At 37.8% G+C, this 15,831-nt stretch overlaps 1 pseudogene; it reads right to left on the bottom strand.

Annotated features, from left to right (window-relative positions):
• Positions 1-14,793: 14,793 nt before the first annotated feature.
• LOC149168727 (transcription factor MYBS2-like) lies at positions 14,794-15,270 on the bottom strand (annotated as a pseudogene).
• Positions 15,271-15,831: the final 561 nt, after the last annotated feature.

Here is a 15,831-nt window from a genome sequence, read left to right as displayed (position 1 = left end):
AGCATAGTTCCTGATCTTGTGTCAAGCTCGTTAAAAAATGAAACAAGGGTTATGAGGATAGTTCTTTTACTATGTCAACCTCATTAAAAAATGAAACAACTACTCCCTTTCCAAATCGAGTCTTTGATTAAGATCTCTTAAAATCCGAGTCGAGTATTTCCTAGATCTCGAGACAGAACCTTCATTCCATCCACTTTGTTGAATGCAATGAAGCTTGGGGGGCATGTAACTCGATTTGCGTTATTATGCTGGGGGCATGCAAACTCATAACAAGCATAGTTTTTCGTTTCAAGCTTGTGTAAACATGAAACCGAATCCAAGCAAAGTTCTCCATGGTTCAAGCTTGTGTAAAAATGAACCCATACCCGATTTACATCTCGTGATTGCCATTTTTATCTGCTGAATTCTACTAGATGAGCCTTGGTTGTTTCATTCCATTGCTACCATCTCTTTGGCCAGTCATATGCTCTCACTTGGTTGTTTATCCTTTCCTGAGGAACCGCAGCGATGAGTGGTTTTATTAGCCAGCCTCTTGACCATTACATGTTTTGAGCAGTTCCACCATTACCGGAACCAATTGCTACCTTTTATACCACTCGTTCCTCTAGGACAAGTCACCTTTAAGCTCTTTTCTGACTCGTAAAATGTGAAAAGATTTCCGAGTATTTTTCCCTTTTTGACTCGTTAAAGAGAATAAAAATGGAGGTCTGCTTCCAGCTCTTTTCCGACCGTTTAAAGATGAAAATATAGCCGAGTCTCCCTCTCAACTCATTAAAAAGAACGAGAGGCGGTTGCCTTTAAAGCTCTTTTTTCGACCGTTTAAAGTAAAAATATTGCCGGGTGTTTGTCGTTTCGCACCCGTTATTGGCTCCAAAACGACGTACTTCTGACCGCTTTTCTACTTTTTCGGGTCGAAGTCACTACTTACGAAAAGTACTCCTCGATCATACTGGTCAGGCGGTTCTTTCGAGCATTGTTTTATACTTTTTTGGGCTCGAGAGACACAACTTTACGAAAAAGGACCTCCCTGGAGTTTTCTTTCTGCTGTCTTTTCGGACTCTCTAAACAAGAAAAGACGCCGAGTTCTTCCTTTGTTAGACTCGTTAAAACTCGATGAAATCGGACACCGTCGAAATGACGCTTCCAAGCATATGCTATCCCCGTCAAGCTTGTCATCCAAAAATAATCGGGGTACCTGCCAGAAATGGTGGGGAAAATGGAACTGTAATAATTGTCGTGTCGGCAGTATGTCGCTCTTGAACATGGCACTAGTCTGCATTCGTGTCTGGGTGGGGATTTCTCATCTTGTTTTATACTAGCCTCCATGGGTTTGGGTTATCCTATTTGACCTCTCATCTGCTCATTGCCTTGTCACCATGACCTCTGCTCATTTGATGTCAGATACTGCCAAATCCGCTGTCGTGCCGCCGATATGTTCAAGAGAAGTTGGCCTCTGCAAACTTACCACCTCCCTCTGATGTCCCACACAAAATATTTTATCCTTCTTTATCTCGTGTCGATGATGTGGGAAACATTATGGCCCACCTTCGATCAAGGTTACTTCCTGTCGACTTCAGCTCATTATCCAGGAAAGTGTCCTAGAGACTCCCTTCAGGTGCCTTAGAGCCTGCATGCCTCAATGGTAGGTTCTTCGTGTTCGACGTGAGGTTTTCATCATTGGCCTCTGATCGAATGATTCTGCGGGTGTTCGACACCAGCTCATTGATTCACACGCCGCGGATTGTATGTATAAGTACCTTGAGGACCATTGTCATTATTGGTGGTACCTCTCGCGTCTGTTAACAGTTTTCATTATTGGCTGGTAATCAGACGATGTTCATGCATGTTCGACTTCAGCTCATGTATTCACATGCTTGGACTTGTACTTTGTTCGGGTTGGGATGGAGCACAAGACCCTGGTTTTTGTCTTTTGCAAACCAGGTTGCGATTTTGTGGATTATTATTACATGACTCATTGATGGATGGTTGCACCCATACCAGAGTCTTTTGAGATGGCTGCAACCATACCTTTTTATCATCATGGTCTCTTCAGCTGGGTGGCTGCGTCCATACCACAAACCTTTTTCGTACGTCTTTTGGATGGCTGCGCCCATGCCTATACTACGTGTAATCGAGATATCAGTTGTACATACATGCAGGTTCTTCCTGGTGGTGTTCCAGTTCAGCGAATTTTGTAAAGCATTTCACCCCTCCCACTCTCTCGGGCTTCATGCTTTAGGGGGCATCTGTTACACAGTAATTTGTCACTGTCTCTCTATCAGTCTCCCTACTGTGTCATGAATTCAAATCAATCATGCTCATGCTCTCTAATCTGGCCAAATGACCCACTTTGCCAAAGTTTTTCCATCATCGCGACTGTTATTAAAATAACCACGCTGACTGGCACCTCATAGTGCAACGAATGCGCTGCCAGCGCAGAAGCACACGTGTTTTCCGCGCTGGTCGAATTTCATGAGACAGCGCATCCCATGTTTGTATTGAGTCGCGCTGACACAACCTTCTCTGTTATTAAGATGCGATTTCAGCGCTCCAGTGCAGTTATACACCCGTGCTGATCCAGTTTGGGCGAGTTTGTTCTAATAGCCAGCCTTCCAGATGAATCCAGACCTGGTTGTTGGCCTTGTAAATGTCGCCCTCCCTTCTATGGCATGTCTGTTCGTCATTTGAGCCACCTTCCTTGGAGATAAGCTCATCCTCCCACCATTCATGGAGACTCCTTCTCCTATTTAAGCCTCTACCATGGCCATGAGCAGCTAGTTTTTGATAGTGTGGAATTGATAGTGCTTAGAGTGCTGCTGCTAATAGGTAGTTGGTGTGACAAGTGTGGATTTCCTAGAGAGCTTAAGGAAGGTTGTGAAGTGTTGCTTTCTTGTGTGAACTTGTGTGAGAGAGAATTCTTGTCTTGGGAGATCTACCTCCAAGGGTGAATGCTTAAGAGACTTGCTGGCTGGACCCTCTTGAGAAGGATTCAACGTCAGAACTTTGGTTGTACTCTTCTCTGTTATTGATTAATGATAGATGACTACTATTATGGTTCCATTCTCATTTGTCTTTGCAATGGTTAATGTGAATTACATCCTTTCTGACTGATGTATAATTGCATTTATTAGATTTCACGCTTGTGTTTGTGTTTCTCTTCGTGTGTGCAGGCATCTATTTACGGAGATCGTGGAAGATCGTGACCGGCCAAAGCGAAGGAGCGAGGACAACATCTCTTCATCAAACAATAGCGTTGGAATCCAAGTAGGTGTTCATTGCCTATCTTTTATTTGCAATTAGGAACTTGCATAGTAGCATTGACTGATTGTTGCTAGACCCATTCTGGGCTAGTAGGGATCGCCTCTATCCGTAGAGGGGATTTACCTCTCCAACAAGAGCCATACAGGCAAGCCGATTGTCAGTCCTGGAAGCGACAATGTGGCCATATGGGGTGCACCAACATCTCCCCAAGAGGAGAAGGGACTAGGATTTCCTCCAAGGGGAATTCCTTTGTTAGTGGATTCCATTTTCTCAACCCAAGATCAACGTAGGAAAGGGTGATGAATATTCCGTTTAAAATAAATTTTAGACGCTTTGACACAACTTGTTTTTTCAATTTTTAAGAGTCGAGAAAAAACAAAAGATGACTCTAGTCACCTTCAATTTTTAATGAGCATGAAGTGACAAGTGCTCAGATGGAACTTTTCCGTTAAGGAGTCTGAAAAGGAACGAAAGAGACTGCTCTGGAAATCTAGGTAGAGGGATTACCAAACCAATCACAAAACTGCAGAATACTTTTTATGGTACGGCAGTCAATCTTCCCGAATGCTGTGTTCATTGCATTGCGATTGATAGGGCGGCAGACACGACTTCCTATGGATAAAGGATTAAGCCTATTGTGGTCTCCCAAAATATACTCGACGGTACGTGGGAGCACAAGTCCGTACTGGCACTTATCGCCTCAAAGTGGAGGAATCACCCAACCAACAGTGAGAACAACAATTACCAGGCTTTACGACGCCGGAATACGTCTCTAGCCTAGACTTCTAGATGTTGTGTGTTAGGTTCCAAAGCGTTGTTAGATTCATTGAATTTATTTTATAGTTGATCTTGTTTATGAAGTTTGCCTTTCAGGTTCACCGCGAGATGTAGTATAATTCCTAAAATGCAATCTAAGATTATAAACAATCTTTTATCTTCTTTGTGCAATGAAAATCCTAGCTACTAAGGAAAGAAAGACAGAATTCTTTCACAAAGAGCAAAGAGCACACACTAAATGCACTTTCCTAAATCAAACCAATCAGACTGTCTAAATGCAAATGCACATGCATGTATTTGTTTTTGACTTTCTTAGTATATGAATGGTAAAAAGAAAGTTGATGCACAAATCTGAATTTCTTTTCAAGCGACAATTATCAACAAGTTTCTTTTCGAAATAAAAAATGGAGACAATCACAACACCTTACGATTTGGAAATGAATACTTGCTTTTGATACTAGAAAAACCACAAATTCAGACCAAAAACAATAGTAACAGGATAACCGACTATCAACAACAATCAAACTCTTTCCTATGATTGAAAACGACACTTGCGACACTTTCAAATCAAAGGACGACAGTGCGATTATGTTACTTTTTGCAAAGGAGAACTGAAAATGACTCAACAAACACACAAAAACATTTACAGTTCTTTTGTACAAAGGAGGCGGAATAACAACAAGGAAAAGAGGTTTCAAACAGAGATATACTAATCACAGGCAGCAAAATTCATGAATAGAACTGAAAAGAATGAATCACAGAAACCAAAACTGAACAATACCTAGTCTGATTAGCGCACCTGTAACACAGTGAACTTGAAATGCAGCGCACCTACTACACTCGGGAAGTGCGCTGAATTTCAGATTCACAGAACAGTACCTGCGCTGGGCCAGAGACGAGACTTTTCTTGGGTTCTAGGTCACAGTTTGCAGTTCAGTTCATGGGTTTTGGCTGAGCAAATGGTAATCAGTAATGCAACAATCAGGGGTAGATCTAAGGAGGATCTAAGAGCTATCACAAGAGGCAATCAGAGAGTTTTTTAAATCAGTTGTTTAATTTATAAACAAATCCCGGAGATTGACTGAAGCGACATTTATGCTACCTGGCACAACTTCAGGCTCCGTCTATAAGTTTATAAAGTAAACAACAAGGAATATAAACAAACAAACTAATTCGTCCCCAGCGGAGTCGCCATTTTGTTACAGGGAAAAGTGTCTATATAGAACTTCTCTATCCCACTAAGGTGTGATAGCTACCTTAGAAACAAACAAAGTAAAGCTACTTTCGTTTTTCCTTTATGAAGTATAGATGAGAGAAGACCAAAGAAGACCAACCTCTGTCTTGCGCTAATCTCCTAGTTTGATTCCTCTCTCTCTTGATAGTCTTTCGCTACTTGTTCCCTTGCACGCCCAGCTTCACAGAGTACCTGTAAGATCACAGTAGCATAGCACTATACAAGAACATGGATCTATAATCATAAACAATCTAGGATCAGATGTAAATTGACCATACAGATGCATAAAACATAAATGACACAAGAGTATGGAGGAAAACTTGAATAGCTTTTATTGATAAACAAGAAAGAGCCAAGGGGAGTTACAACCAGTTGTTCTGACCCAGCATCATCCTCTCAGCAAGTAAGCCCCTCTTCACCTCATACAAAGCTTAGATCACCCAACAATTTGATGTTGTCTCAAGAAACCAACAACAATTCTTTACAATATGCAAAATTCCAGCCTCCTGATCTCTGGGATGAGGGATCCATATATAGATATCTGTAAGGGGGATGAGTCAGCTTGTGATTTGATTAGTGTCTTCCCTCTGATAGTTCTTGCTTCCACTTGGAGACCGATGGTCTCTTACTCATCCTTGGTCGAATTCAGAGAGGCAAGTGTCACAGGAGAAGTTTTTGGAAGCTTCCATTGCCTCTCCACCTCGCGGAATGACACTTCCATTTGTAATTTCTCGCCCATCGCACCCCATAGAAGGGATTTTTGAAATGCAACGCACCCACACAGTGTATTTAGGTGCAATGCAATGCACTTTGCCTATGGAGCAGGTGAAATGATCCTGTTTTGACCAGTTCTGAGTATTTTTTCATGGAGGACTTCTGGGAGAAGCTGTAATCAGTTGACCTGTTCCTTTAGGGGTTGGAACAACACTTTTAGGGACTTAGGAGCCCTTGGTTTATGGACATTTTATGCTTGGGGTTGTAGTGCCCAAAAATGTCTATAACAGGAGTCCAAGAGACCACTTGGAATATAAAACCAAGGGTCTTTCATATCTTCTGTCTTCACCATGGTTGTGTTTAACATGGTATCAGAGTGGGACTATTCTGGCCTAATCTAATTTTAGACACTTGTGTTGTGGCCTTTCTTTTCCTACTATGTCTGCTTATTTCATTGTTGCGCCCATGACACAAAAACGCTCCTCCCTCAGAGATATCTAGGCTATTCTCCACACGGTCATATTTGTATTACCTGACTATCCCAGCAGTGCATTTGTTGCCTTTGTCAGAACTCTTTCAAATTACACCTATCAAAGTATTGTTTGTGACAACCCACTAGAATGAATGAATAGTGTGTACCTAATTCTCCCCTAACCATGTGTTTTTCTCTGCATATCAACTATGAATGTTAGAATTGATCTTGAGCATTTTCTCTCTATGTCACTGAGATGAAATAAATTTTAATTTTGTGCAGTGTATATGTCAAGCTCCAACATTGAATTCTCTATGTGTCGAACAATCTCTAACATTTCTACACGCACTGTATTGAATGTTGAAGCATCTATATGAAGTATTGAAGACAATGTGATGAATGGAGCGATTCTCTGTGTTGAATAGTTTAACCATTGAATGGAGCATTAAGTCCATGCATAACTCCTGTATGTGTGTTTTGACGGATGTGTGTGAGTAGAACGACCTGAGAGATCTACTCCTATATTGCATTTGGCACAGTTGGTTCAAAGCATGAATTATATGGTTCATAAGGACTACAAAACGTTGTATGTTGGTGAGTTGCGAAAACTGAGTTTGTGCTATCTATATGCATTATGTTGGTTTGTATCTATTAATGTTGGCTTGTATCTATTAATGTTGGTTTGTATCTATTAATGTTGGCTTGTATATACATTGGTAGCTTAGCGCTGGTGTGGCTGTGTTGTGGTTCACATACTCCTCATGGTTGGTTAATGCCTCTTGTTATATATTTGTGCATTAACACCTCCCTCCATACTCCCAACTCGTGGTTATATATCTCTGCCCCTCCATACAATTATACCTCCTCTCGACTCTAGGTTTTGTTGACTATGTATCTCCAATCCCTTGTTGCAACCACCATACTGCCATCACGTTTCAATGTTACTCCGCTCCCACTCTTGGTTTTTTTAATATATAACTGTTGGTTATAATCGTATTACAATCCACAGTTAAATCCACCGCTCGCTCCTTTTCCATAATCATATTATTGCCATCAAACCGCCTCCTTTCCTTTGATTTTCTCATACCACCATACCACTGGTACCATAATGCCAAGGTTTTCATATGGTTAACGCTTACCTAACTCTCCATTGGTAATACCTCCCGGCTCTGGTTAGAATACCACCCATACCACCATATGTTATTCCTTGGTTTACGCCTATATCACCATACACTATTGCTTGTGATTCCTTGGCCCACCACCACCTTCAATACTCCACCATATTGCCATATATAATACCTTCCATATGTGTATTACTCCCGCCGCTTATAATATATAACACTAGCCATAATAACTCCCCTCATATATATAACTCCCTTCCTCACAGTCATATTTAGATGGGGAGTAAAAAATAGGTGGCTACAAGGGGGTTTTAGAGGCCAACCAAATCTACCTCCACATCATATGTGGAGTTGAATGTTTCATTAAATTTCTCTCAGCAGGGATTGCATTTCTCTTCGACTTTTTCTATTTGGTGAAATGTAGAGATGCGATATAATTTTACTCCATGTTTTGGTACCTTGGTAGGAGTACCACTGGGATTTGCACTTATTTTCAACAACTATGGTACTGAATTAAGTTACAAATCCTAAAAAACTCGTTATTGAATCAAAATCAGTTGACCCATAACCACTTGATTTGTTTGTTTAACCTAGAAAACTAGTTGGAATTTCTCCTAAAAGATTTGCGTTAAATAATGAGTTGAAGCAGCATCGATTATGACTTTGAGTTTGGTGAATTAGTCGATGGTGTTTCCATTCTTGAGTGAATTCTATAGTCCATAGTTGAATGCAGAACAAGTTCTCCGACTGTAATCTCTAGTGAAGTCCGACTCTCTTTTTTTGTAGCATGAAGGAATTTGAATATGTTGAAGTTGTGATAGGTAAAGAGAAAAAAAGAAGGTTCTTGTGCTTCCCTATTGTTTCCTTGATCTATATAGTGAACATTTTTTGACTCTTTCCCATTCAAGCTCAAAAGTTGGCAAATTAATTTTCTAAAACCATCATTGTTTCTACAAGTACATTTTTGGTCATTTGTTGACTTGAATTTTTTGAATAATGGAGAAAATTCATGGATTATTAGAGTTATTAAGCACTCTAATCTTATCTACTGGTGGAGACATAGTTAAATTCAACAAGGAAACCTTATCTAATATTAAGGTTTGTCTATAAAATACACAAGAAAACATTGAACTTTTTGCAGTTGGAGTCTCATCTTCAACAAGATGAGTTACAACAACATAAGCATCATGACACCCATCAGCAACCAACAAGTGATAAAATCAGTAACATTGATATAGGCTCCCATCAACAACAAGAAATGGAAGATGTAGTACCCATTTTAGGAGAAGATGTGTAGAAAGATGTAGAGGTTCAGTCTGCACTTCCCAAGCCAATTATCAGACCTTGGGAAGAGCTTGTCCATAAAAAACACATAACTGGTCTTGGATATGACAAGAATGTGTCCTTTCATATTCCAAATTACTCAAATCCCATCCAGCTTCACAATGTTGTATTTCTTTATGACAGTTTATCTTCAATTGTTTCAGATCCTGCTCCTCTTCCATAATAGCCACAACAGAATGTTAAATTCCAACATTGTGACCGAGTTGGTCATATGAAAGATCATTGTTTTGATCTTCATCCATGTGAGCGTTGTCATAAAACCACTCATTCTTCAAACAGATGCTTCAAAAATAAGCCTCCTACAAGAACAAAGATTCATCTTAGATTAATCACTTCTTGGCAGTGGCCTTCAACAACCAAGAAGATATTTCAGTCATATGTCAGAACTTGTTCTAGAGTATTGAACAATCATGCAGTTGATTTTTCTTCATAGTCTCACCTTGTATATGACAGGGGGGGAGTGATGGTCATATACAAGCTACAAAGCCACATCAAGTGAGATTGAGCCACAACGTGCCATACCAGATTCAGAGTTGTAGCCATAGAAAAATATGCCCCTAAATATGTCTTTGGCTGGTGGTCAACCTTAAACCATCTATGCGGGGTTGAGACCTCCCTTTTTAGGTTGAGCTTCTCCCTCTTCAAAGAATTGGGGACACTTCATCTAGCAGAAGACTTCAGCTTCTTGCTAGTTCTATAAGAGTTCTGAGAACTACATTAAGCATTCCAGGGTTGGTGGTCATCCTTAAACCATCGCAGGTTGTAGATATCCCTTCTTCCAGGTTGAAGCTCTCCCTCTCCAAAGAATTAGGGACACTTCCTCTGGCAGAATATTTCAGCTTCTTTCCATATTTGGAAGAGTTTCGGGAACTTCACTAAGCGTTCCAGTGTTGGTGGTCATCCTTAAACCACCCCTTTATACCAAAATTTCAGAGAGAATATTCATCTTAGTGCTATGATGTATTTTTTCACATTTTGTATTACAACTCTCTTCTTGGACTCATACGTACCCCTTCGGCTTAGGCTTAGTGAGGGGTAATGTTGGACACCTAATTCTTTAAGGGTTGGCGGGGAAGCTGAACAGTCAAAGGGAGTCCAAGAGACCACTTGGAATATAAAACCAAGGGTCACTAGACTTGCACAAATATGTATCATTGTGAATAATAATGCATTCAAGGCTGATCTTTCATATCTGTTGTGTTTTCCATGGTTGTGTTTAACAATGATAAAGAAGTTTTTTTGCTATTGAGAAATGAACAAAGATTGTGACAACTAATATCGATCATCCTATTCTAGAAACATTATTCCATATAATTCCATGATGTATCTATGCTAACCATAATCGATAAATTTTTTATAAAGTATAAATTTATCAGCAGTTTTCTAGTTTAATTCAACAATTAACATAACATCTCCACATAAAAAGACAAAGTATTACCTATTATTTAACCACAATGCATATTTGTGTAATTGCTAAGGCTCTCCTTTTATCAGGAGTTCCCATGACTATTCCAAATGAATATAGATCGACTTGTAACACAACAACTCAATGATGAAGACTAGAGGAAACAAAGCTAATGATGAAAATCACTGCAACAAGAAAACTTCAAACAATAATAAATATGAAGAATAATGGTAAAATAACTTATCAGTTGCCTGACCACTTTTTCCACTTAGAAGCTCTGGCTCCATCTGTTGAAAAATGTAACTAGGTTTGGTCTTCATAATGACATGTAATTATGGTTTTATGTAATTAGATGTAAAGAAGAAAAATAAAATTATTGTATTGAGCATTAGATTTTATTTTTTGAGTCAAGACTCCCATTGAGAGTATTTAGGATTATTTTTCATCTAATCATAAAATGATAGTCATTGTCATATAATAAAGTCATGTTACACTTTGTAAAAGGTCAAACTTGTCTATGTAAAGTATCCTCCAAGACCTTGTCACTTATCCTCTTCAAGTCAGCCTACAACGATGGAAGAAATTGCTAGAAGAAGTCGACCTACCTACTTGAGATCACTTCAGCCTAAGGGACATGAGATGAAGTGTATAAGTTGCCACACTTGGCCTCACATAGAGGCAAGAAACTCAACAAGAATTCGATCAAGAAGAAGTGCAAAGAAAGGAAATGAGGGATTCTTCTAGGTATAGCGAAGGAAGGTTTCTTCTAGAGATAACGAAGGTAGGACTCTTCTAGGGTCAGCCAAGGAAGGATTTTTTTGGGGTATTTTTTTGGGTACAATGAAGAAGGACCGAAGGCATCAAGAGAAGATCGAAATAGAACTTATTGTTGCACTGAAATGACCTTGTTTGGGCATAGAATCTTGCAGAAGGAATCCAAAGAGAAGCATAAAAGGTCTCTCTCTCAAAGAGACCAGTTAAGAGGCATATTCTAGTGTTTCTGATCTAGAGACCGAGATTCTCTAGAGATAGCTGAGAAGAGCAGTGCAAAGTCTATAGATCGAGATTCTCTAGAGGAAGCCGAGAAGAAGCAGTGTGAAGGATAGAGACCAAGTTTCTTTAGAAGCTAAGAAGAGTAGCTTGAGATTTAGAAGGAAGTCGACGCAGAGAAGAGGCAGAACATAAAGGTTAGTGACAAGGTTCTTGGGAGGATACTAGAGTCAAGGGTCTTTTTCGTGGTCTTGGTATTCGTCAATTGAAGATCTATAAGAATAATTTTGAGCAGGTTTTCCTCTCAATAGGTGAGAGGTTTTGGCCCTAGATGACAAGCCTACATACTGTGTCACCTGTCTTCTATTATGCATATTGGTAATTTTATTGATGAAAATAACACAATAATAATATAACGAAGAGAATACTAAAAGTTAAGAAGTAAAAGTATATCACAAGCAATTACCAAGAAGAGAAATCTTTAACTCTTTATGCCCTAGATTTCTCAACACCATCCATGGCAAAGTTCCCCAAACACCACTAGACACCAGCATTCATTGTTTTATATTTGATAATCCCATATCACCAATTTAATACCAACTTAACACATAAGTCCTTTGTGCTATATAACATATCCCAAATATGGGAGCTTCAAGGCATAATATATACACATTTAAATTTTTCTTGGGAGCTTCAAGACATACTATACACACATTTGAAATTTTCCATAGCGGTGAATAACATAGAGAACCCATGGGGAAACCGAAGGTTACATTTTACTTACGTGGTAACTAACATATTTAAAAAGGAGGTGTATATTGCTATATGGAGAATCATTAACATTCAAATGATTTTCAGCCTTTTAACCACACAAATAATGGTGATAAACATGCATAAGACTTTTGCAAGAAAAGGAAGAATGACAAGCACTTTTAAATTCATAATAATGAAAAATACCTTGTAGATGGGCCGATGAGGATCTCTCATATTAACCAAAATATTATCACACTTCAAATAAAAGTGGACAATGTTCTTTTCATGCAAATATTGCATACCACATGCAACATCACGGGCTATAAAGATCAATTGTTTTGCAAATGGTTTTTAGAAGATTGTTAGTAGTAGGAATGCAATTAGACAATACTTACGAGAAGAATCACAAAACATGATAAAGGCTTGCATATCAATTTATTTTGATAATTAAGAGATTAAAATGTATTTTCCAAAAGTAAGGTGTCCTTACCTATCCTTGTTTAGAACTTGCTCGAGAGAATCATTCACCATATACTCTATGACAATTTCCAAAGTCCCATATGGTGCATTTATAACTATGAAATAGAAAGACAACGTTGGGATAGTGAAATTGACCTAAAATACTTGCCCCTTCCCAGAATTCTACTTTTTCCAATAGACAAAGAGAAAGTTAGGCCATTGAAGCTAAATATCAAGATACTCAAATGAATGAAGGTGCTTTTGAAAATGACAAAAGAAATAGAAACATAGGTAGTGTCTATTCTTCATAGGTGATCAAATATTATATTTGAACCGCATCTAGAAATTCATTCTTTATTAGGTGCATGAACTTTAAAATGAAAATATAAAACAATTCATAGGGAAAGATATCCACCATTCATTCTTGCATTGATTGTCTTCTTGTAAAACAACTACCTTTTATTTTCTTCATAACAACATCTAATTCTTTCCATTTTCCATAATAAGCATATCCATATGTGTATTTTAAACTAGTGTGACCAGTGTGACCATCAAATTCCTTGAGTCATTGAAAAAAATGGCCATAAAACTAAAGGTGCTAAATATCAAACATGAGATCTTACTGACTTCATATATATTTTATTTTTTATATTGTAATGCGAACATTAAACAATTTAACATTCTTGGATTTTAAATATAATATCAAGTCTTAATTATTACCTAATATTGTATAGTAATTAATAGATGATAATATAAAGAAGATAAATTAAATATAGGGAGGAGGGAGGTACATGCTTTGTCCACTATGTCATAACATTTAAGACATCCTTTTTATCCAAAGCTTTCTATAGTCAAATTTAGAAAATGATTCAAAAGATGTTAGTTATGTTTTGTCTATTGGTTCATAACTTTTGAGACATCCATATTTTTAAGAATTTCCTCTTAAACCAAAATTGGAAAATGACCTGAGAAAAATTAGTTGAAAATTGGATCAAAATGATGAGTTTCTAATCTTTTTGTGTGGTTGATAAAAGATTATTTTTAATTTGGCATTTAGATTTTTTTATAAATGATACTTAAAATGTACTTGTAACAATTTCCCATGCTTCATTGTTTCTTGTGCAACATCACCCCTCACTATGATCTAGAACAAGATGACTTTGTGTATTCTCTGATTATTATTTGGGAACCCATGCAAGCCCACTTAGGAAGTGAATTGTCGTTACTTGAAAGAGTATTTTCCATTGAGATTATTGGGAAGCTTTGATACCATTGTGACAATGAACAAACATCAATCATATACTTTTCTATTAAGATATGATTTAACATATTTATAATTGGACAAAATATGATTGTAATGTGAACAATTATTGAGACATTTGCAAGTTGAAGAAGGATGGACTCCAAAAATCATTTATCATATAAACAAGGTTATTCCCACCGCTAACACCATATAAACATACTACATAAGATAACTGCAAAGAAGCCACTTACAATCCAATCCCATAAGTCTAAAGGGTGTGCCATAACACAAACACCACTTTGAGCCTATACCCCACAATTGTAAACCAAAACTAACAGAGAAGAAGCCACTAGACCAAAGGCCTTTTTTGTATACATCCAAAAATAACTTTTTGAGAAGTAGCTCAGTTGTGAAGAAAAAACAAGTTTAGACTGAATTTAGAATCCTTTTTCCTATAGTTGTCCATGTTTTTATATGCCCCATTAACTTATGAACCTGTAACTCTAGTATATTGTGCCTAAACTCAACCACCCTTGAGATTATTGAAGGGATGAGAGTTTCCATATCCCTGTAATGGATCTGATTTCCATATCCCTGTAATGGACCCCCACTAGTTGAAGTATCAGATATATAGTGAAAATATTGTGAACCAGAACATCTAGATTCCTACATTTGGACCCTCACCAAATTTCTTTCATTCTCATGATATGTCTAATGAATACTTCTAATCTCTTTATCTAGTGCTTGCCTAGGGAGGAACCAAGATAAATGCATTCCAGTGGTCATGTGTTTTCTAGTGTACAATATATGGAATCATGTACAAATATAGATCATAAATGACAATATGCAAAAATGATGAAAGCTTACCCCCATCACTTCTGCTATCCTTTGCATATTTACAGGGCACATGAATGTGCTCCAAAGTGAGAAGAAAGAAGAAGAAAATTAATTGCACATTTGACCTAGAACTAGAAATATTAATGAAACAGTGATCATGTTGGTTCACTCCCTCTCCTTTCATCAATATTGTATAGCAGACTGCCCAGGATATCCTGAGTGGGGCATAAATATAGAATAATCATAAATGATAGTTCTTGGAGAAAGGCCCCCAAACCCTCTATGGGTATACAGACTTAGAGGACAATGAGGTGAAAATAGAAGGTTACCATTTACTTGGGATCCCAAAGACTTTATTAGAGGTCCTCGTGAAATTTGAGATGGATATGCCAAACATGGTGATTGATTAATTTATTCCTGTGTTGAGGGGGAATTAGTCTGCCTAGTAGAAACACACAGTAAAGGAAAAGGCATCATGTATGTACCATGGATAGTGGTGATATCATGTATGTTGGATCTTTTCTTGTTTTTATTATCTGAACCAAACCGAATGAAGTACTTTTGAGCATGGTTGGCAACTTGGGTTGGTGTCCTTGACACAACAAAGTTTCTAGAAATACTTCTCTAGTCGCCTTTACCATGCTTGCGAAGGGACATAAAAAATTGTATGAATCACATAAAGAAAAAGAAACAAGAAAATATGTTTAGTCCGTGTTGATTTAGTAACAAATTTTCACATAAAGTCCATCAAGTAATACTTAATGACTATTTTCAACAAGTAGGAACCTCGGTTAAATGCTCCAGGTTAAGCACTAACATATGTAGGTGATCATCAGTTATTGTCGGCCAATATCATTCATTCTACTATAAGGGAATTTGAAGACAATATCTTCCTTTCAATTAATCATGTAGTTCAAGATGAAGAAGGATAAGAAACATAAATATGAAGGTATAAAGCACAATTATTGATAACACATTTGGAATCTAGATGCAAGCATGGAGTGTACATGGGAATTAGCACGGCAACCATTATGAAGAATATACTGAAAACTAAGACAGAGTAAAGGAGAAATCACAATTAGACTATCTCAGCATCCAATGCTTTGGGCCAACTTATTAAATTCTTTTCATAATTCCTTTGAAATATACTGAAAATTAGTTTACACAATTTAGTCTCTTTTAGTGCCTCTTTGGTTTTCTTCTTTGAAAGTGAAACACAAC

Source organism: Pinus tabuliformis, chromosome 4_2 (genome assembly GCF_031772625.1).
Source record: "Pinus tabuliformis cultivar Carrire ecotype Pingquan chromosome 4_2, CPIR1, whole genome shotgun sequence".
NCBI lineage: Eukaryota > Viridiplantae > Streptophyta > Pinopsida > Pinales > Pinaceae > Pinus > Pinus tabuliformis.
Note: the sequence above shows the minus strand (reverse complement) of the source record. Positions and strands in the feature narration are given on the sequence as shown.